The following is a 21,869-nucleotide window of genomic DNA, read 5'->3' on the forward strand; positions in this document are numbered from 1 at the left end:
CTCTTCATTCTGCTGCAGTTATCAGTTCCACTATTAGCAGAGCTGTCGTCAGTTCACCATTTCTTCCCTGGAAGTCCATGTGTATGTCAAATTCAACATTATCCAGCCTTGTTTGCCCGAGGAAGGTATTTGATCAATAACAGCATGCTTTAACTTTTTTCATTTGCTGCAAGCAATATGCCTGTCCTGAGACCAGAATCTAGCTTGGAAGTGCTGACGAAGCACTTCCTGGAAGGCAGATTATGTATTGACATTACTTCTGTCGATAGAAAAATTGTTGCACCTGGGATTTGCATCAATAATGTGGAAAAGCTTTGATTTGAGAATGGCAAGGTTAAGTCATAAAATCTTGGATAATTTCTGAAGGCCAGGAAGTTGAACTAATGTACATCCATACAATTGAAAGGATGAAATTATAGAAAAGTTTGAAATCTGCCCAAAGGGCGGGGTATGTATAAGATGAACGGCTGCAAAACTGGGATGTCAACATTCCTCTATAATTATGCTTCGTATACTACCTCCTCTGCTCCTGCCTTCTGGCAGCAACAGGGGACAGTGGATCCAGGTTTGTCGGTAATTTGACTGAATAATATTAGTGCAATTTAATATTCATATATGATATCAGCATGCATGAACTTTAATAACTAAATCCTTATAAAATATGAACAGTCAAGTAAGCCTCCAAGATTAAAATTCCTGTTTGATCAGTCTGCTTGACTGATCCCTGGTCCTTAAAAAGCAAAAATTTGATGCAAACACCTTTTCTTCTGTGGATTAGCTTCAGACAAGACACCCAAAGGCCATTAAGTGTACTTAGGAGTAAGTCTCAAAGACTTCAGCAAAGCTTATTCCAAGGTAAATATATATAGGATTATAGTTTTGAACTTTAATTATAACTGTATAAAATGCAGAAGAATGCACTGTAAAATATTCTAAGCTTTGTCCAAAGAGACAAGAATTCCAGATGTTTCTTGAGAAATTCTCATAATAGGATTTTCTGACATGGGAAGACATTAGTGATTGTATATTTACTGAAATGTATCTGCTGAATGATTCATACTGTACATATTATCTCTAAATGATGCATAAATTAGCTTATATTCTTGGCAGGCACCTACCCAGAACATATTTCTAAATGTATCATCTATGACAAAATAAGTGTGTGTATTTTTCTATCATCATCAATGCCAGAGATAAGCACCATGAGCAAAAGTGTTCAGTCAAATATCTCCCTTGCTTCCTGACCAACTTGATAAAGCTGGAGAATTTCTAAAGATTTTTTCTAAATTTCTAAAGATTATTTTAATTAAAATAAAGGGGAAGCTGCATTTAAGGTACTTCTAATTAACCCCAACTTTATTTCTAATAAGGCCTCTGAGCTCCAAATAAGTTCTACAAGTATATCAGCAAAATGGTTGGTGGCTACAAGGAACTGCTTTGAAAATTTGTCTATCAGCCCATAGAAATACAATTCTCTTCCTCTCTCATTCTCTGTTCCCTGATCCTGCTCCCGCTCTTGCCTCCCCCCGTCCTTTCTCTCTAATGGCCATGGACCCCATGGCAGAAATTTTCTAACAGCCAAATTTTCCCCATTGTGTTGCAGGATATATGATTCTTAACATCAACATGCACGTTATACATCGTAATGACAAATGTTATGATAATATTCAATTAAGTACTATTCAATTAAACAACTATGATCTAGTTAAAACTAGACAACGGGGACAGTAAAATTTAACATCTATAACAATATTTTCATCTTACAAAACTAATTTTGAAATAATTTTGAAATAAGATACTTCTGACAGCATTATTTGTCTGATGAGATAAATAATGTCTTCTTATTTGATGGGAGGAAATGTCACGTATCTAAAGACTGAGAATTCCATTACATAGATCAGTACATATATACAGTACGTCTTAACAGATCCACAACTATTTCATGTTTGTATTTTATGAACACTATTAATTTTTTAAAATGTAGCTATTATCATCAGCCCAAATCCATCCACTGCAGGATGAAGGCTTCTTCATTGTAGGTTATAGACCATAATCAACCATGTTGGTCTAGTGCATGTTGGCAGTTAAATGTTTTATTTACTTCTCAGTGTCAGCTGGAAAAAGAAACCTAATTAAAATTAAACAACAATATAATCTGATTTGATTTCACCCTTGCTAGGTGTTTACTATTTTTCCCTCCTGTCACATTCAGAGTTACTATTTGATAACACTTTGGGAGGTTTCTGGAGGTCACACCCAAGGCTTTTATTAGACATCATTTGTTTCTGCTTTGCTTTTTTCTATCTCTAAAGCTGTTTTATTGTATTGTATTATAGTTCATTTAGATGTTAGGTTTAATGTCTGTTGTTGTCTTATACTGGAGGCTGGCACTATGGAACCCACAGGTGGATCTTTGACTACCTGCAAATCCACCTACCTGGCTCTTATTTTATTTTATTTAGTATGTTTCCATACCATTTTCTAGACCCTGGCATCCAAAGTGATTTACAATAAAATTATTAAAATATAAAACATAGAAGCAATACATTAAAACAATATCAAAACACTCATTGAAAGAGAAAGGAAAACAAAATAGAAAATTCACCCAGCTTTCAGACAAGGAAAGGACAGGTCTTCCATGGGTGCTTAAAACATGCAGTAGTAAACATGTTGGAAATGTCAGGGGGAGAACATTCCAGAAAGTAGGCATGATTATTGAAAGCTTCACCTACCAGAAGTAACACAAGATAAACGCTGATAAAACCAGAGAGATTAAATTACATGGACCCTCCAGGAAACACCCAAATTCAGCTTCTGACAGCAGAACTCTATGGGCTGCTACAAGCATAAACAAGTTTGAAAACTCCATTTATACTTCCAGCAATATGGTTGCCCACAAGGTCACCCAAATGATGACACGGGCATGATGACATTGTCACACACACCACAAAGTCTGATGCAAGTACATAACTCATGGCATCTGTGCAATGTTGTCATGCACATGCTCCCCAGTGGACCCCCATGGATCCTAGGTAGAGAAGAGAACAGTGGATATGCAGCAGTGGCATGAAGGGACAGAAAGGGAAGCCAGAAGAAAGGGACTACTGAACTCATGCAGTTGCAGAGCAGATGGCAGTCAGGAGGAAAAAGAAAAATCTGGTACAAAGGAAAGGCATTCCTCAATCCCATCTTCCCCTTTTCTCCCAGTAAGATGGTTATGGATGGGTGATAGAGGAAGGTGGTATGTATGCATGTCTGTGGCAGAGGTTGAGAGATGCACGCATGCAGATTTGCTTGTGTTCACATGAATTTGGGCATTTGAGACCAATAATCTAAATGCAGCACCTTGGGTATCCTCAGGCCCCAGAAGGTTGCCTGACTGCCTCTTCTCCCCTGTTTTTAAATTCTGATTCATGCAGTCCAGTGACGGGTGGAAGCCCTAGAAGATTTTAAGCAGCTCTGTCTTGAACTGCTTGTAAAAAGGCTTGGACACGGAGTGCATGGAGGCTCCCACTGAGCTGTGGTCTCTTTCCTCCAATTACCCATTATACATTTCTGCCACCTGAGGAGGGAATCGATCTTTTACAGCAGTGTTTTTCCAACTGTTTACTGAAAATCTGCAGCTTCGCAGATGCTTATCCAGAATTCCTCCATGAACAAGCCTGTTAGACAGCAGGCTTTCCTTAAAGACAGCTCTCACCCACTGCTAGCACTGCCGGTTTTCCCTTGCAACATGGACCCAGGGGGGCATGTTGATTATAATTGATTGTGAGCTCTCCATTCGCAGAAGCCTACAACAAGTTGCTGAACAACTTCCTCTCATGTATTGACATTACCAGTGAAGCAGGAACATGCCATTGCTTTTAGAATCCTACAGCCTGCCAGTTCTGTCTTATGCCTTTTGTCTCTAACATTTCAAGTAATTGCACATCAGATCCTTTCTGATCCGCTTGGATTATTTGGTTCAGTGACCATAATGGCTATATCAGACAGAATTACATGAGCGTGTGACTACTTGCTTGTGTAAATTTGAAACAATAAATGTTGTGAGGACAGCAGGCACAGCTGAAGATATTCTAGTCTTTAACTCTTTGCTTTCAGGAAAATCCACACTAGTAAAATGCCACAGCAACACATTTGGTTCGTGTTCAGTCCTATGGAACCTTAACCATTGACAGTTTAAGTAAGAATGAATTAGCAGAAGAGAAAGGAAATATGGAAGCTAGAAAGAGAAGTCATATTTCTACATTAACTGATAATAAGGGTCTAGCAGCATTTGTCAGACTAACCCGTTTTATTAAAAGGCATTTGCTTTTGTGAGGCATGAAAACTTGTGCCTTTTAATAAAATGTGTTAATCTAAAAAAGTGTTATTCCTTCTGATTTTTGGCTACCATAGACAAGCAAGGCTGTCCTCCTACAACATCTACATTAACTGATGTTTCTCTAGAACGTTTCTGGGGGTCCATTTGGGGAGTGATGGTTATCAGCAACAGAGAATTGCAAGGGCTATGATAATAAGATAATATCACAGAAGTGGGCATGCTGATTCTTTTATGTGTCCTCCACTTAAGAAGAGTTCTGTTTTACATTCAGTTTGTCCATTTTTATTTTATTTCTACAATTTCTAATTTCTCTTTCATGGTTAAAACAAATTTCAAGGTTATCTATGCTAAACCAGTCTGAAGGCTTCATATTTATTTCCTTTCTTTCCCACTGGAAATTATCAGGAAACCATGCACTGGCATTTGCCAGTTTGACATCAAACTTCAGTAGCTGTCAGCCTTACCAGGTAGACCAGACAGGAAATACAACTGGATAAACTAATTCTACTTTACTGTAAAGCTACATTAACAGAGTCTTGCAAGTCTAAAAGTACAATTGTCTCACCATCTCCTATATAGCCCAAGAAACTAGATAGGATCCCTTCTGAGCCTCTTGCCCCTCCCTGTATCCAGCTGTGGACTATGCTGTCTCTTATCTGACCGTTCCGTAGGCAACATCTCTTCGCCCTGTCTCCCAAGGTCTTTCCCACATACCGTTACAGTAGCACAAGCCTGGATACCAATCATATGGAATCAAATGCAGCCCTTGAGTCTCCAACCCTGCTGTATAATTTCAGACCTGAGATCCCCCTCTCCTCTTTGTGGAAATGCTAAGACCTCCCTTTGAAAACTTTTGTTCATATATTTTATCATTTCACTACATTCTTCCCATCATATACATTCAAACGAGGAAGGGAATGCCTGCAAAGCATGGCTCCTAGAATTCTTTCCAACCCCTTAATAAAAGTTTGCTCTAGGTCACATGACTGAGAAGAAAAGAAGGAAGAGACGTTAAGAAAGGAGAAATCACCCATCCCATGAGCCAGTGCCCAACTGCCTGTCCCTTAGGAATGCAATAAGGAAATTTTTCTGGAATTTTTCTTTCCATAGCTCTTCTCCTATTGTTGAACTCTTTTTTTTTTTGGCCTGTTTCTCCTTCCACTGATGGAATGAATGAAAAATGTGATTCAGTTTTGTTCAGTTTTCAAGAGTTATATTGCTGAAGGACAGAGTTCTGACCCTCCTTTGCATAATTTCTTTCCAATATTCCATTGGTTGGGAAGAATAACAAGTTAGGAAAAGCACAGAAAGCATGCTTCTTGAATCCTTCCCAACAACTTTACCAACAGTGGCCATAGAAGACATCTGTATTTTCCTCTGTGTAATAAAATATCAGCTGCATAGAAAGCAGTGATGCGAGCAGTGATGGACATGCCTTGGTATGCCCATGTAACACCTCTGCTTCATGAGCTGCACTGGTTGTTAGTTTGCTTCTGGGTGAGATTCAAGGTGCAGATTGTCACCTGCAAAGCCCTACATGGCATAGGTAACCATACTTGAGGGACTGCCTGTCTCCCATAGTATCTGCCTGGCTGATTCAATCTTGCAGGGTTGGCACACACCAAGTACCTTTGACTAGACAACATCATTTCTCAGGGCCCTGGAAGCTCACCTTCTTTGTAGCAGTGCCTGTCCTCTGGAACAAGATTCCCCCTGAGATCCAGATGGCCCCCACTCTGCTGTTGTTTAGAAGAGCCGCAAAGAACTGGCTCTTTGGTGAAGGAGAGTGAGACCCCTTGCTTCATTCCATCTGGCCTGCCACACTTGCTATCTTTGATCTTTTATTTATTTTATTGGGTTTATTGTAATTAATTTGTTTGATTGTTGCAAGCCACCCAGAGTTGTTGGAGTTGGGCAGCATACAAATGTAATAAATTGTTTATTCATTAAGCTATTAATTGTACTCCGCCCAGAGTTGCTTTGTGTGAGATGGGCAGCCATATAAATGTGACAAACAAACAAACAAACAAACAAACAAATAAATCGTCATCATTATCATCTTAACTGGGTCATGTGACCAGGAAGGAGGATGAAGCAGGGCTTAGAATAGACCAGTCAGTAGCATTTCGAGCTGCCTTTCCATAGGGATACATTGTAGGAAATTCTTCTGGAATCTTTTTCTCCACAACCCCAAGCCAGACTGGGCCCATTTTCAAACCTGATATTTCTTTTGCTGGTTTCTCCCAATATACCAAATTCAGTCCCATTCTGTACTGTTTTTGTAGAGTTATCCTGCTGACAGTGGAGAGAGTATGGAGATTATTTTGAAGAAGGGATGCAAGAATAGTTACATAAACAGCAACTTAGCCCTAAAAGGGGTGAGAAAGATTGGCTTGCCTTGATTCTCTTATGTATAAGAGGGAAGACAGAGAAACTCTGTCAGACTTTCTAGATTCTGTTATTATACCCTGCAACAATGAAGTAGAGTTCCAGTAGTCCTCATGGAGTTTGTTTCCAGACCTGGTGCACCTCAAGACCAGACAGACAGACTGATAGACAGAATTCTGCGCCCCTTTACATAATTTCCAACAGTCCATTGGGTTGGAAAGAATAAAAACTAACATCTCCTTGAAGTTGAGGTCAGCACCTGGTTACTTCGTTAACATGTCCATATAGTTTCCTTGGCAACAATACAGAAATGATTGTCATTGCTTTCTTCCAGGATGCATTTTGACTTCCGAGTCTAACCTACAACCTTGGTGTCCCTGAGGGTCTCCCCTGCAAGTCATAACCCAGCCTGACCCTGCTTAAATTCTGAGCTTCATTTTCTGAATCTTTTGAGTCAGGAGAAGAGTTTGAAGCAAGCCAAATTCTGTTCACTTCCCTTAGTGTACCTTCACCTTTCTGAAAACATCCTTGCTGACCAGTATGGCTATTCCTGATTAAGCAAATGTCATTTTGTTATCCTGAGTCTTAAAATACAAGCCAGCTCTGTCCTTGAAAAAGGGTCTCTGAATTTTGCAGAGTTTCAGCATTGTAGTCAAATAGTAGGAATGGCTATTTTAGTATAGTCCTCACATTACTTGGTGTATATATCTTATTTACATAGGCAAAATATAAAATATTTTAAAATATTTTGTTCTGTGATTCTAGTGCTTGCATGGTTGACAAACAGAAAATAATATTCTCGTTAGGTTTCCTCAATATATATGCCATGAATAAAGCTTTAATAGCTTTAATTTGTACGAAAACTAGGCAATTAAAAGCTAATTATATAAATAATTTAGCAAGCATCTTAACAATATTATTAATATAAAAGTTAAATAGTAATGGGGCAAGGATACATCCTTGCTTTAGGTTCAGTTAAATCACCAAGGATATTATCCTTCACTTGAGTGGCTGTGCCTTAGTGTAACAGCATTATTAGCCTAAGAAGATGCTTGCTAAGCCAGAATTCCATCCTTCCTCCCTTGCTCATGACCCCATTTCTATTCTGCTTTATGCTGATGAAGCAGCCATATTGTCAAGTAGGCCTCTGAAGATCTATCACTTTATTGCTCTAGAAAAAGCCTTGAAATAAATTATTACTACTTATTTTGGTTCTACAAGTCATGGCCCCCAATTTTAATGCTGTGGAACCATTTCTTTTCTATGTATTGGATTCAGAGATCTATTAAAATCACTAGGGATGAAGGTATCTTAACTGCCTGATACACTTTGTCAGAATCCCTGAAAAGCAATTCCTGAATTCAGTACAGGTAGTCCTCAATTATCATCTGCCTCATTTAGTGACTGTTTACAGTTACAACGGTGATGAAAAAGTAACTTTAGGACCAATCCTTGCATTTATGACCTTCGCAGCTCTGTAAAGCAAAGGAAAGTAAGATCATAAACACAGCCACAGTTTCACTTAGTAACTGCTTCACTTAACAACCAAGTTGCCAGTCCCAATTGTGGTTGCTAAATGAGGACTACCTGTACCACCATCAGTTCATATAATGTAGGGTTGCTACACCCTTTTTTACTTTGAGGGACCCTCTTGGCCTTTGAGATGGCATGGGGGCTACACTCCAAAAGGGAGGTGGAGCCAGGAGAAAGAAGTAAATTGGATGAAGACACAAACGACAGATATAGTACAGTTGTAGTTTGTCTTTTAATATAAATTAAATTAAATTACAAGTAGTCACAATAATGTTACAATTTAGTGGCACCATTTAGAGGGGTTTTGAGGGCCACAGTAAAAGGTTCTGGGACATGCATGCAGCCCTGAGGCCTCAGTTTGTATACTCTTAAAGGTGGATCCATAGTGCGGTCACAATGCCATGCACGACACTCTGTAGATACAGTCACTGGACACAAATTAATGACTGATTGCCAGCCATTTGCAAGCAAAGTCAGTGGTAAAATGCCAGGGATTTACAGTGGAGCTGTGTGCTACTAACTGTATTCTCTGAATTTTTATCCAGGTGTTTGTGTTTGTTCTGCAATCTGTACCACACTTAGGACAGGCAATATAGCAAGTCCAAGGTATCAGTATTTTCTCAAAATATTGATAATCCTATTTGCAGAGCTATAGAAGGTTTTATATGACCAGGTCTTGACATTCAAAGACTCAGTCCAACTCTGGAGTGGGAAATCCGATGGGAAAATAGGAGGGGAGCCAAAGTGAAATTAAATAATGTCACATACATTCTCCAGCCTTGTGAAAAATCGCATGTACTTTCCTCCATCCTGAAACATTTTTACTCCAGTGAATCTATGTATCAGTGAAACAGGGGAAATGACTTTTGGCTGCAGTGCACCCTCAGTGAGAATATTCTTGAAGATGGCCCTGGAGCTGCAACTAATGCAGAACACCTTACCCCAGGTGTGAAAAGGATGGCAAATAGAAGAGAAATAATACCAGATATGGGCTGCTAGGCCCAACTGAAGGAACTGATATTAGAATTTCAGACCAACATATTTAAAGGATCACTTCCTTCAATATTGTCCAACCTATGTTCTCAGATCAGCTGGGGAGGCCCTGTTTGCATTCCCTCTGTTGAGTTTGCCTCATTTTGTGGTGGGCGGTAATATGGACTTCTCATTAGTAGCTCTGTCAGATTCCTTCTCTTTCTGAATTATATCTAGTTAGTCATTATATAAATCTCTAACAACTGGCACAGCTTGTTCTTTTCCCTCCCCCTCCCTTTTCCCTTTTGTGTCACTTATTTGTAGGTAGTAACTACCCCTCCCACCCACCATGAGTAGATCTGCAGTATTTGGGGACTGAAATGAAATAAAATGCTTTAAATAATGCTTCATCCTCTCCTCCCCATCCCTGTACAGAAATAAATAAACATGGTCTAGTATTCCATTTAGCTTCTCCAAACAAGCTAGAAATATCTTGGGCAATCCATTATTAAAACTAATCACAACTTGTCTCCATTATGGCAAAACAACAAACTGTTTAGCCAAACCTAGGCAATTTTTTAAACAATTCAGCTGAGCCTAGGGGATGTTTTCAATTTCAGCATCACGGTTGCGCTTATAAAGATCTGGATGACCAGCAGAGTGCAGCAAAGTCTTAGGATTTTTTTCTACTCTTTCCTGCCATTGAGGTATCCACTGGATTTCTGCAGCCCAGAGATGGTAGCCCTATGACACAGTGTCTCTGGAGAAAGAGAGGGAACACTCACACAATGAGGTCGTTCACATAACATTAAGCTGTGATTTACTATTCCATCCGAGTGCAGTTAGCGTGTAAAATTAACTGCTACAGATTTTTTATATTGCATCTATTTAGTGTCTCTCTTCCAGTTTCTAAAATGTTCTGATGACCTCATGGAGAGACAGACTGAATAGAATAGAGCGTTTTTTTCTTCTGTTACAGACTCGCAGAATCCAGATGTTCATAATAATGCATATCGTAGTGAGGAACAAATAAACTCATGAGACCATGCCAGCAAAGATGCCCTAAAGAAGAAGACTTTTCTTTTTCTCTCTGCTGCCAAAGAATGGGTGTCACATCAGGAAGTCAGCAGCAGCAAACTTTGGAGAATTACTGTGAAATACGAAAGGACTTTTTTCTGTCAGTAATATCACAAAGAATATAGATAGAAAGCCATTCTGCAGAGTACTGGGGAGGCTTCCACCTACAATTTAATGAGAATCTCTTAACCCCAGAAAACCAGCAGATTGAACCTTAGAGAACCGCTAAATCTATTTCAGTTGCAATTGAAAAATAGTACAACAATTTAAAATTGGACTCTCAACTAAACAAGTCTCTGGAGGCAGTGAGGGCATTTATGGCTGAAGCAAGGAAACTTTCTCAAAACTCTAACTATGGTGCAATTTTGACACATAAAGCTACATAAAGCTGATTCTTCTGCCTGCAGGCTTCAAATGGATCTGTATCATTCTGCCACCATCCTCCTCAGTTGGTAAAAAGAAAAATTAGCACTAGCCCAAATTAACACTGAAGGCCCCATTCTATATAATTTCAAGTCTAACGCTGCTTGGCTACAATTAGCAAAGGGCTGAAGGGAACCTGTGCTGGGCTGGCATTTTGCACAATATTCAAGAGCCTGCAGTGACTACATGATTATGTGGAGGTCCAGGGAAAAAGTATATCTGAATTTCTGGGACACTCCTTGACCTTCAAATGTATATTTACCATAATCTTGGAGCACAGAAAGTTACTATATTGGTGAACTCCCATTAAACAATATGATAATATATGACCTTAAGAAATATTATTGATGAACAAAATCCTTCCAGTACAGTATTGATTATTTATTTATTTAACAACCAGGCACTTTATTTAACATACTTCTACACCCCCATTCCTACATTAGAACATTTTGAAGCAGTGTACATGAATTAAAATAAAAGTAAAATGATAGTAAATAGAAACATTCTGTCTAAAACATACACATGAAAAGGGCGAGGGAAAGAAGTGGAAAAACACGTGCAGACACCGTAGGAGAATTGTTGTGACATCCATCAGTGACAACTTGAATAATCAGAAACTACATAGATTAAAATCTGTTGAGAAGGCAGTTGGAAAGTTCATCAGCACAAGAACATGACGTATCAGTTTCTAAGGAAAAGTCACCAGAGCCTGTCTGATAATGTTATTCTACAATGATCACAAAACATATCCTAATTGATTTGATGCCCATTAAAATTCTATTTTGGAAGATAAAGCACCAGAAATTATAATAAACAAGTGATCAATCATCCATCAGGACAAGATAAATCACATTTATCATGAATTATTTAAAATCTAAATAATTTGTCTAAGAAGTTGTGAATATCTTAATCCTAATTATCACACCAACTGAGAGGGGTAAGGAAAATTGGGGCAAAATAGTTGGAAGAGACAAAAGATGACCTCAGTAATAATTTTTTAATAATTATTATTTTCAATTATGAACACAGTTCAGACATTTCCTAGTTATCTTGAATATGCAATGGACATCATTAGACTTTTTTCAGTTATGTTAATTGCCATATTATAAATGAAGTATTGTTTTGAATAATATATTCAAGTAAAGTGAAGGTGGATATAATAAATTAGATGACGCTTTGAATCCATCTGCATTAACTGGTATTTCATTTCAATGTATTTATTTGAAGCATTTAATAACGTCCTTCATTAAATCAGGTCAGTGTGCAGCACAGAACATGCAAAAGAACAAGAATATGAAAAGTGAAACCATAAAGCTGACTGAAACTTGTTCAATTGAAGAGAGAAACTCTTCTTATTAGTATCTTGAATCACCAGCATCAACCTGGACTGTCTAGACCAGTTTCTCAACCTTGGCAATCTTAAGATGTATGGACGTCAGCTTCTAGAATTCCACATACCTTAAAGTTGCCAAGGTTGAGAAACACTGGACTAGGATGTATCAGCTAGCATGCCCCAAATTCCCAAATAATTTAGAAAGTGCAGATTGGCCTAAGTGCTAGTAATGATAGTCCCAGGCAAACGTACCTGGATAAGCGTTCAATAATTTGGCTTCTGCCATAGCTTATCTCAGAAACTAAGCAGGCTTGGCCTTGGTTAACACTTGGATTAAGATATCTTCAGGGAATTCCAGGGCTGTTGGCTAGACAGAGAGAGAGAGAGAGAGAGAGAGAAAACATCCCAGAAGTCAATGATAAACCATTTCCATTATAATAGCATGGATACAGTCATCAGATGTTGGGTTTGGCTCATTTTTACATTTTATCCTGGCAATTGATGTCCGCTAAGCCCTATTTGTTGAATATGATCCCTGTATCTTTGGACATGAAAAAGGGTCTCAGTCAACAGATGAGCGCCAATTAATGGCAGTGGCTTTTTATTTTAAATGCTTAATTTAAAAAAGGGGGGGAGGGTATTTTGATTAAATAAAGCTTCACTTGAGGCACCCATTCAAAATAAAATGCTAAATCAGAGCGATGTTCTTCTCCAAACCAGTGGATTGAAGTGGCAAGCCTGCTTTAATGAGAATTTAATGAAAAATGAGAGCCAGTTTGGTCTAGCAGTTAAGGCTCCAGGCTAGAAAGCAGGAGACAGTGAGTTCTAGCCCCACCTTAGGCATGAAAGCCACTGGATGACTTTGGGCCAGTCGCTCTCTTCAGCCCAACTCACCTCATAGGGTTGTTATTGTGGGGAAAATAGGAGGAGGAAGGAGGATTAGGTATGTTCGCCGCCTTGAGTTATTTATAATAATAATAAAGGAGGGATAAAAAAAATCTTTAAAAAAAACATTAAAAGGGGCTTGGGAGTACCTTGCCAGTTTACCTACCTGTAAATGGTATTTTGTTATTGGGCCCACCCAATGCAGCAGCCATTTTTTCTTAGCTCAACTTAGCTAATTTCACAGGGTAAAAAGCAGGGTCACTTCATATGGATCCCCTTGAGCTGCTTTGAAAAAACAAAGTGGGAGATAAATGTAATAATAACAAATGACAAGTAAATAAATAATAAAACAGTCCCAACTGAAGTGGCCTGCTGTGCAGTATATTAGCTACCAGTATTACACCAGTAGCAGAGAGACTAGGACATACATACAAAGCAAACAAAGGTCATTCCCTCACTGAAGATTTATGGCATTTTCATAGCATTGCTCAGCCATTTTTAAGTAAAAGCCTGTTTTCTTTCCTGTTATTTGGGCATAACGATAGTTGCATGCTATAAACTGCTAGCGCAGAAATGATCAAATACTCACATCACACCCATGGGATTTTCACAGGATTAAGCAAACTCCTTGGCTATTATAAAATAAATCAGCTGCCATCAGCCATTCATTTTGATCTAACAGCATTCTGGCATCACCAAAACCAATAAATAACTTGGATAGAAGGGGAAAAAAATGAGGGTTGTCTCCCAATTGAACAGCCTACTGTTTGGTCTTCAGATAATAGCTGTTGTAACAAAACTCAGCCCATGTTTGCATGCCTCTTAGGCTATTTAAAAGCATTTGTAAAGAAAGAAGTTGTGTTCCAACAATCAATTGAATCTTAGCTGAATTATCCAGAGCCAAGGATTTATTTTATTTCTATTTTTTGTAGCTCAGTGCTATAGCTTCTATTTGGCAAATTCCACTAACTGCTTTCATCGTACAATTTAGAAGATACTATTTCATTTCATTCCCTCCTGGCCCCTCTTTAGCCTCCAAGCTCTTTCAGAAGAGTAGATATGCAATTGTGCCAGGGATCGCTGGCATCTGTAGCCAAAGATCAGGAAGAGCATGGTGGGAGGTTACAAAAGCATTTCCAACAATCTGGACTTAGTGACAAATAGGAGTTTGGAAACAAAACAGATGAAATGTGTTGGCAGTGTGATTAGCAGAGAATTCAATTGAACTTTGAAAAAAAAAAAGAATATTCATGGATTTATATGAGTCTCAAAATTTGTCCACATTTAAGGCACAGTGTCATTTCTAGATATTGTAAGAGGAAAGCCAGTTTGATCTAGTGGTGAAGGCTCCAGGTTAGGAAGCAGGAGACGGTGAGTTCTAGTCCTGCCTTAGGCATGAAAGCTGGCTGGGTGACTTTGGGCCAGTCGCTCTCTCTCAGCCCAGCCCATCTCGCAGGATTGTTGTTGTGGGGAAGATAGGAGAAAGAAATATTAGGTATGTTCGCCACCTTGAGTTATTTATAAAAATAATAAAGGCAAGATAAAAAAAAATCTTTAAAAAAAGCCACATTAATCAATGCTACCCAAAAATCAGGAGGAGTCTGGTAGTACTTTTCAGACTAACAAATGTTATTAAAAGGCATAGTTTTAAAATTCCCCTCTCATCCCAATTTAAATCCTACATCATTTTCACCACTCCATGCATCTGATAAAGTGAGATGGAACTGATAAAGACTTAAGACTTGGTTATGCCAGCAGGAATAACAAAAGGGGACGGGGGAATTAGTGACTCCCTTATTTTTAACATCCTTTTATTCTCTCTTTTATTTTGTTTTTCATATGTTTAATGAATGTATTGACTGTTTTTAGCTTTGTTGTATGCCGCCCAGAGTTGTCTGTGGTGAGACGGGGGGCTATATAAATTGGTTTAATAATAAATAAAAGCTTATGCCTTTTGATATCATTTGTTAGTTGGAAAAGGTGCGATTAGATTTCTTCTGATTTGTATGGTTTCTAGAAATGACAGATTGTTTGGGAAGGAGTTTCAACCAAAACCAGAGAGGCTGTACCTAGACTTTCAGTAGAACTTGACAGCAGTAACATCAGAAGCCCACCTTAGTCAGCTTTTTGCAGAAGACGAGTAGGGAAAAAGATACTCCAATTCCTTTTTGCCTTTTTCTTTTTTTCTAGAGTGCAATAGGAAATTCAGTAAAGAAAAGGCTTCATGTGAGGATCCTAAAAGTTAATAATGTTGAAGTTAGGTTAATTATATAACATCATCTGTCCACACTTATAGTGTATCATTGCACATTTTGCACTTTGAGGCAATTCTCTCCCCCCCCCCCCCAATTTCATATATACACTGATAGGGTCTGGGCAATCGGCAAGAAAGAAAGAAAAAGAATGATAAAATGGCCATCATAAAACACCAGCATACTATATTCATATATGAAGCACATGCTCTACACCTGAACAACTGCTGTTTATTTACCTGGCCAGGAAAGACTGCAAGAAGCAATAAAAGTCTCCCCTTTGCTGTCTCCACTTTATAGAGGATGAATACTTCACTATGTTTGTTATACTTACTATCCATTTATTTATGCATTGTAAAAGTTTTCCTTTATACAATATAGTACAATTGCACATTGAAGTTTCAGTTTTGATGCTGAAGCTCTCTAGAATAGCTGCACAATGTGCTCTGAATCAGAGAAAGGTGCTGCAGGAAATGAGATGAACTTCAAGAAGAAACAAACTTGTAAAGAAGAGACAGAAGTTGAAAAAAAATCAGAGCAACTGGGATCGTTACAAGTAAAAACAATTGAAGTTAAAGCATACAGTCTGAGTCTGGGAGAACAAAACTTTGAACTCTTGAGTCCTGAAAGTTAAAGCTGATGTTCAAAAAGAGAAATTACATATTTTGCAAATGAGAGCATTTTTACAGAAAAAAAATAATACAATGGATTTGTCCTTGGAGCTTACTTCTTCAGAATATAAGAAGGAAATAATTCAGTTTGTATAGCCAAAAGTTAATTGATTCATGGAGGAGATAAAATATGGTGAAAAGAGAGAACAGTGATCTGTGTCCTAAGGATGACCTACACAACTTACCTCTTCAGCAGACGACTGAGAAATAATAAAGAAATAATAATAATAATAATAATAATAATAATAATAATATGATGATGATGATGATGATGATGATGATGATGATGATGATGATGATGATGAAAGAAATAATAAAGATGATCCTGAATCTAAGATATCTCCTAAAGCAATCATAGACAAGAGGGAGAGAGAGAGCAATGTTGCCAACTCCATCTGGAATTAATTCAGTTAATCCCGCACCAGCCCAATATATATGTTCACATATATGTACAGTCATTCCTTGATTTCATGGACTCATTGGGAATGAGGTTGTTCCATTACTCCTGTAGGTCCATTAAATCCAAAAGTACATAATGTACCCTGACTGGTCATTTGCATAATGACACAACTATGCAAATTACATACATTGATGTGTGTGACATAAATATAATTTAACAGAAATTAAAGTTCCTTGCCAGATTTCTCAGATGCAACACTGTGTCCATTAAGCACAGAGTCTACTAAATAGGAGGGTGTGTTATATTCAGGATTTACTATATATGTGTACTTATACCAAGAAAGACAAAAAAAGTAAATATTTTACTGTATAGATGCTAAACATTTTTGCAAAATTCTTGGGAAAAGAAAAAGGGAGAACGAAACTGCACAGAGGAAAATGGTAAAGGCACTGTAGGTAGCACATGAAGATTTACGTTTCCCAAGTCAACAACCTGTTCTAAGCAACAACAAATTTTCAGGCTAATCTTCAAAGGCATCCACTCTTTGGAATAACTGTAGCTATTTTCCACCTCCTGCCTATTGGTTTGCAACAACTTTTCCTGGTTGTGACTGTAAGATACAACTCCCCATTCACCACCAATTACTATTGTGTAAATACAGTAATATCCAACAAACAGCCTATCTGTGTGCATGTGCGCTAACTAACAGGTAGCTTGGTCCCTCATCTGTCAATTTTCTATACTCCTAACATAAGATGCAGCTACATTTCACACTTTAAAGTTGTACAGATTTTGAGTTTCTGAATGGATTTGTGGCACCTTTTGATGATGCTTTTTGTCTGATTTTCTGTTTACCTTCTCAATCTTATCCTTCATGCCTCTTCTATTAGCTTATTCCTGACTCAGTGTCTCATATCACTGATCTTAAGTTTAATGAAACAACAGGCACATCATGGCAAAGAGGTGGAAACTGTACAATGTCACGGTCTCATCTGTCAAAACTTTACCAGGGAATCAGTAACACTGCCTAAAGAGCAAACTGCTGCTGAAAAGATCACAGTATGGATTAGCAGGGGAAAAACCAAATTACACATGATGCTTACTACTTTTTTTTTAATTTCAGAAAGATCGAGTAATGGAACTACTGTCTGTTAGCCAGCTCCAAGATAGCACTGGAAAAAAAATACAAACAGAAGCTGGGAACAGGGGTTCTGATGTGCATGTGTCTCTTAAAAGGAATTAAAATGGTTTCAAGGAGAAATTGGTGATGGGTCCTTTGCTAATAGACCAGGGAGAGGAACACTAAGCTTATTCTTAAGCAGTGTGGGTATAAAAAAGATGGAGTGTAAAGTAATTAATGGCATGAGGGGAACAGGTAAGTCTGCATGGTGTCTTTAGAAGAACCAGTTAGTATACTGCAGTGGTTAAGATGTTGGACTAAGACCAAAGATTTCCAGGTTCAGATCAACCTTTAGCCATGGAAACTCACCAAATGACTTTGAGCCAGGTATTGGCAGGATCCTTGCTAGTGACTTACAGCATCTTATAGCATCAGCCATCCATCACTGAGACAAGATAAACCTGTTCTCATTACTGCTAGTGTAGCACAATCATGGTTGGTGGACTCAAGACCAGGGCATGCTACCAGTGGGGATCCTGGAACTATATACCTCACAGGATCATTGGTATGAAAAAATATTGGAGGAGAGAAAGCTTTTTCTACAAACCAATCATTTCCACACTCAGTAATATTCCATTCTCAGATCTTTCTGTTCAACATAAGGCAACTTACAGCTCCAACACCTTGCAGTACTAAATATCTTCAAAATGAAGTAGAAACAGAGGGTATCATCATAATTATGACAATAAATTCATGCTTTATAAGAAAAAAACCTTTCTTCCCTTTTGACTCTACATAAAATATGAACAAATGTGACTTAAATTGGAAAGTCATTTACTGTATAAGCATCAAGTACATTTATGTATGGGAGGCAAATGAGTTGGAAATGATAAAGCATAAACAAAGCAATGTTTTGTTTTGTATGGGAGATAGAACACTGTTTACTAAGTTCTTTATTCAGTCTAAGATCATCTTTATTAATCTGGACTTTCCCCTCTCTTACAACACAATTCTACCTCTTTAATTAGAAGTAAATTGTAGAATTTACTGCTGCCAGATACATGTGTGGTGAATTACAGCTTGATTAATAATCTCATATGCAATGCAAGCCATATTTTCCACAAATTCCCTAACGAACTATCTGTTATTCCTGAATTTACTGCTACTTCTGCTCCCATTGTAACTCTGCACTGCATAGTACTTCTATACCTGAGACCAAGCTATGCATATTGAAGGTATGTATGTATAGATTTAAAAAATGGAATGGAATAGAAATGTTATGTAGAATGCTACATTTACATGAATTAGTCCCTTTTCTGTACTGACATCACTGGATTCATTGCCACTATAATGTTCTTTTAACATAGTTCACCTGTCTGTGTGCCAGAAGAGAGGGTATAAGGAGGTGGAATGGACATTGTGAGCCCAGTTTCCAAAGCAGATTAATCTGTTTTATTTTTCCCAGACTAACCTTGGGATCAATTGTCAGGATGCTTCCAAAGCCACATTCCTACATGACATAATTTATTTTCAGTCTCTCAGGGAGATGGCATTGGGGATGGGGGTGGGGGGGTAGCACATGAAGCATTACTGCAGGTAGTTTAGAATTTTTAAAGAAATAGGAAAGAAAATGTGAGTGGGATATAAGCCAGGTGAAGATAATTACTGTTATCTTTAATTACAGACAGCATAGTTCCTGCCATACAAAGAGTTTTAAAAAGTCTTATTTCTTACATGCATAACATTATGTTATTGTTTAAGGACTGCCCAGTACCTTTCTGGTTTTGTTACTCTCCAAGGCAGCAAACATCTTCAAATGCTAAATATCATTGCCTCTTGATAAATGAATAAAACAATTAATAAGAAAACCTAGTTTAAAAGTAACTTTGGTTGTAAATGTGATCTAAGTTTTGTGTATGAAGTAAATTTTTCCAGCTCCTCAACACTGGAATTGAACTAAAACACACTTATCCTTCAGGAAACTTCTAACTGATCATTAACTTGCAGACAGAACATAACCAAAACCCCTGGAAATCAGTGGCAAATTGACACTGTGGCTGTCAATATGAATAAAGATTGAACCTACATTTAAAGAACATATATCCACATAAACAGCAAGATGATATTTCCTGTGAGAGTTGATAGACCTGCTTTGAGAATGGTTCTACTCAAACCACAAGGAATATGCTCAGCATTCATGCTGTGTTTGCAAAGTTCTGCTGCTTTATCCCCCAACTTGCTGCCCTCCATATTTTATGGACTACAACTCTCTATTAGCTTTAACCAATAGTCATGCTATTTGGAAATTCTTTTAGTTTTAATCGCATTGCATCTGGACAGCAACAGGTTAGGAAAGACTGAACTAGACTACTTTCTTCTACCCATCTCATTTCTTCTTCCAATGAGTGCAATTGCATTTTATCTAACAGATTTATCTCAGAGGCCCATGATTATTTCATGCATCTGTCAACTATATTTGTCTTCCTTAGTGGGACATTTCTTGGTGTGCAGCACTCAATTTCTTCTATTACTGTTCATTAGATGAAAGCTGATAATGTTTTAAGCTTTGACAGAATTAATGATGAAGCATTCATAACCATTAGTGCTTACTTTCACAATGGTTCACCTTCACCTTCATAAGTTTATATGTTACTTTATTATAAAGCAGAGATTATTTTTTTAAAAAATAATTTCTCAAAATGACTACACTTTGAACAGCCTTTGGGAATAAAAACTTTTCACTCACGATGCATGATTATGCAACTTGTGACTGGCATTTCAAAATACTACATCAGTATATTATTATACTCTTCACTGCCTCTCAATTGATGTTCCTATTTAATTCAAGGGGCTTCAATTGACCTTCAAGAAGCTCCACAACTTGGATGTGGCCACTGAGAAGCTCCTTTTTCTTTCATCCTAGCCCACTGGGTTTCTACCATGGGTCAGATTAAAAAGTAAAAAGAGCATTCATCTCATCAAGCTGACTTCATCTCAACTTAGAAGCTAAGCAGGTTGGGCCTGGTTAGTATTTGGATGGGGAAACAAAAGGAAATATCAGGGCTATAATTTAGTTTAAAACATCCCAGAAGAAAGGATTATTATGCACCCATCAAATCCTTGCAACTGCATTTTGGGTCAACTGAATTCCTGAACATTCTTCAAAAGATTCCCATCAGATATACTTCCACTATGAGGTCTAATTTCCTCAGAAAGGAACACTATCAAGATTTGCAGTTGGATTCAAACTTCCATCTATAGCAAGATTATAGAAGATGAGGTGAAGGACAACAGAACAACATCTCACTCTTAGAATCTGGAATACTCAGGAATTCCTAAGGAAACTCCATACTACATAATCATCCTTCCACAAGTTCAGAAAATATTGCTCAGCCACTGTAACTCTAAAGAAGGGCCACCATCTCACTGAAATCAAAGACTGTAGCACTTAGTGACATCTTTTTAAATAACAATTTCTTACTCCTAAGGGCAAAACTGCTTTTTTGGGGAGTAGGCTCACAGAGGTAAAATTTCTTGGATAGATCTATTGTAAGTCCTTCTTGATGCAGCAACTTGCTCCTGTAAATTTGACAAAGGTTAGATTGGTTAATTTTAGAGCTAACCACCTTTGACTTTGGACTTCCTAATTGCCCACTGGCTTGATCTTGTGTTCTTATTACTTGTATTGGCTGCCTAGCGCTTTCATTTATTCATTTGCTATATTTGTATTCCAGAGCCACCCAGAGTCAGTGGGAATGGAGCAGCATCCAAATTGAATAAAATAAATAAATAAATCCTACTATATGACAGACATAAGGGATATGAGGCACTTTTCAGGGCATTACATAGTAGGCCCATGCAGTACCTAAAATCAATATGCTTGCTGTCCATTCTTGCAAAACTATTGCATCAATGCAGAGAAATAAAATAATAATCATTTCTTCTTTTGAGAAAGGTTCCTAAGCACACTTAGCGTGCCCGTTTACCAATTTGCTCCTTCAGTTATATCTCTGTATAGTCTGCATTGCACAGTTTTCTGAAGCATTCTTCTAATAATCACTTTTTCAATGGGTAAGTTGGGCATGATGAATTAAAACTCCACTGATTTCAATGGGCCTGCTTCTAAGGGTGATTACATCTGGATCGAGACTGATATTTGCAAAACATTTGCAGTATAAATCATATGTATGTGCATAGCAATTAAAGCATTAGCTACCAAGTTCATAGTCAAGAAGGATGCATAATTGTCCCAGCAGAGGAATATTCTAGCTAGGGTTCTTACCTTGGCAAACCTAGTACCCACAGTAGCAGCCACTAAGAATGCTAGTTTGGCAAGGATTTACTGTGTTCAATCCACTGTATGCAAAGTTGACCCTTACAATACAGCATTAGTAGGAAATAGGATTACAGTGAGTTTCACAGGGTATCCCAGCAACCTTTTATCTATGTGAATTTAAAAAAAATGAAAGCATGCCTCTGTGCTGTTTTCTT

Source organism: Python bivittatus, unplaced genomic scaffold, assembly GCF_059951505.1.
Source record: "Python bivittatus isolate LINGU-HERP-01145 unplaced genomic scaffold, Pbiv_v1 ctg000610_np1212, whole genome shotgun sequence".
NCBI classification, from domain to species: Eukaryota; Metazoa; Chordata; class Lepidosauria; order Squamata; family Pythonidae; genus Python; species Python bivittatus.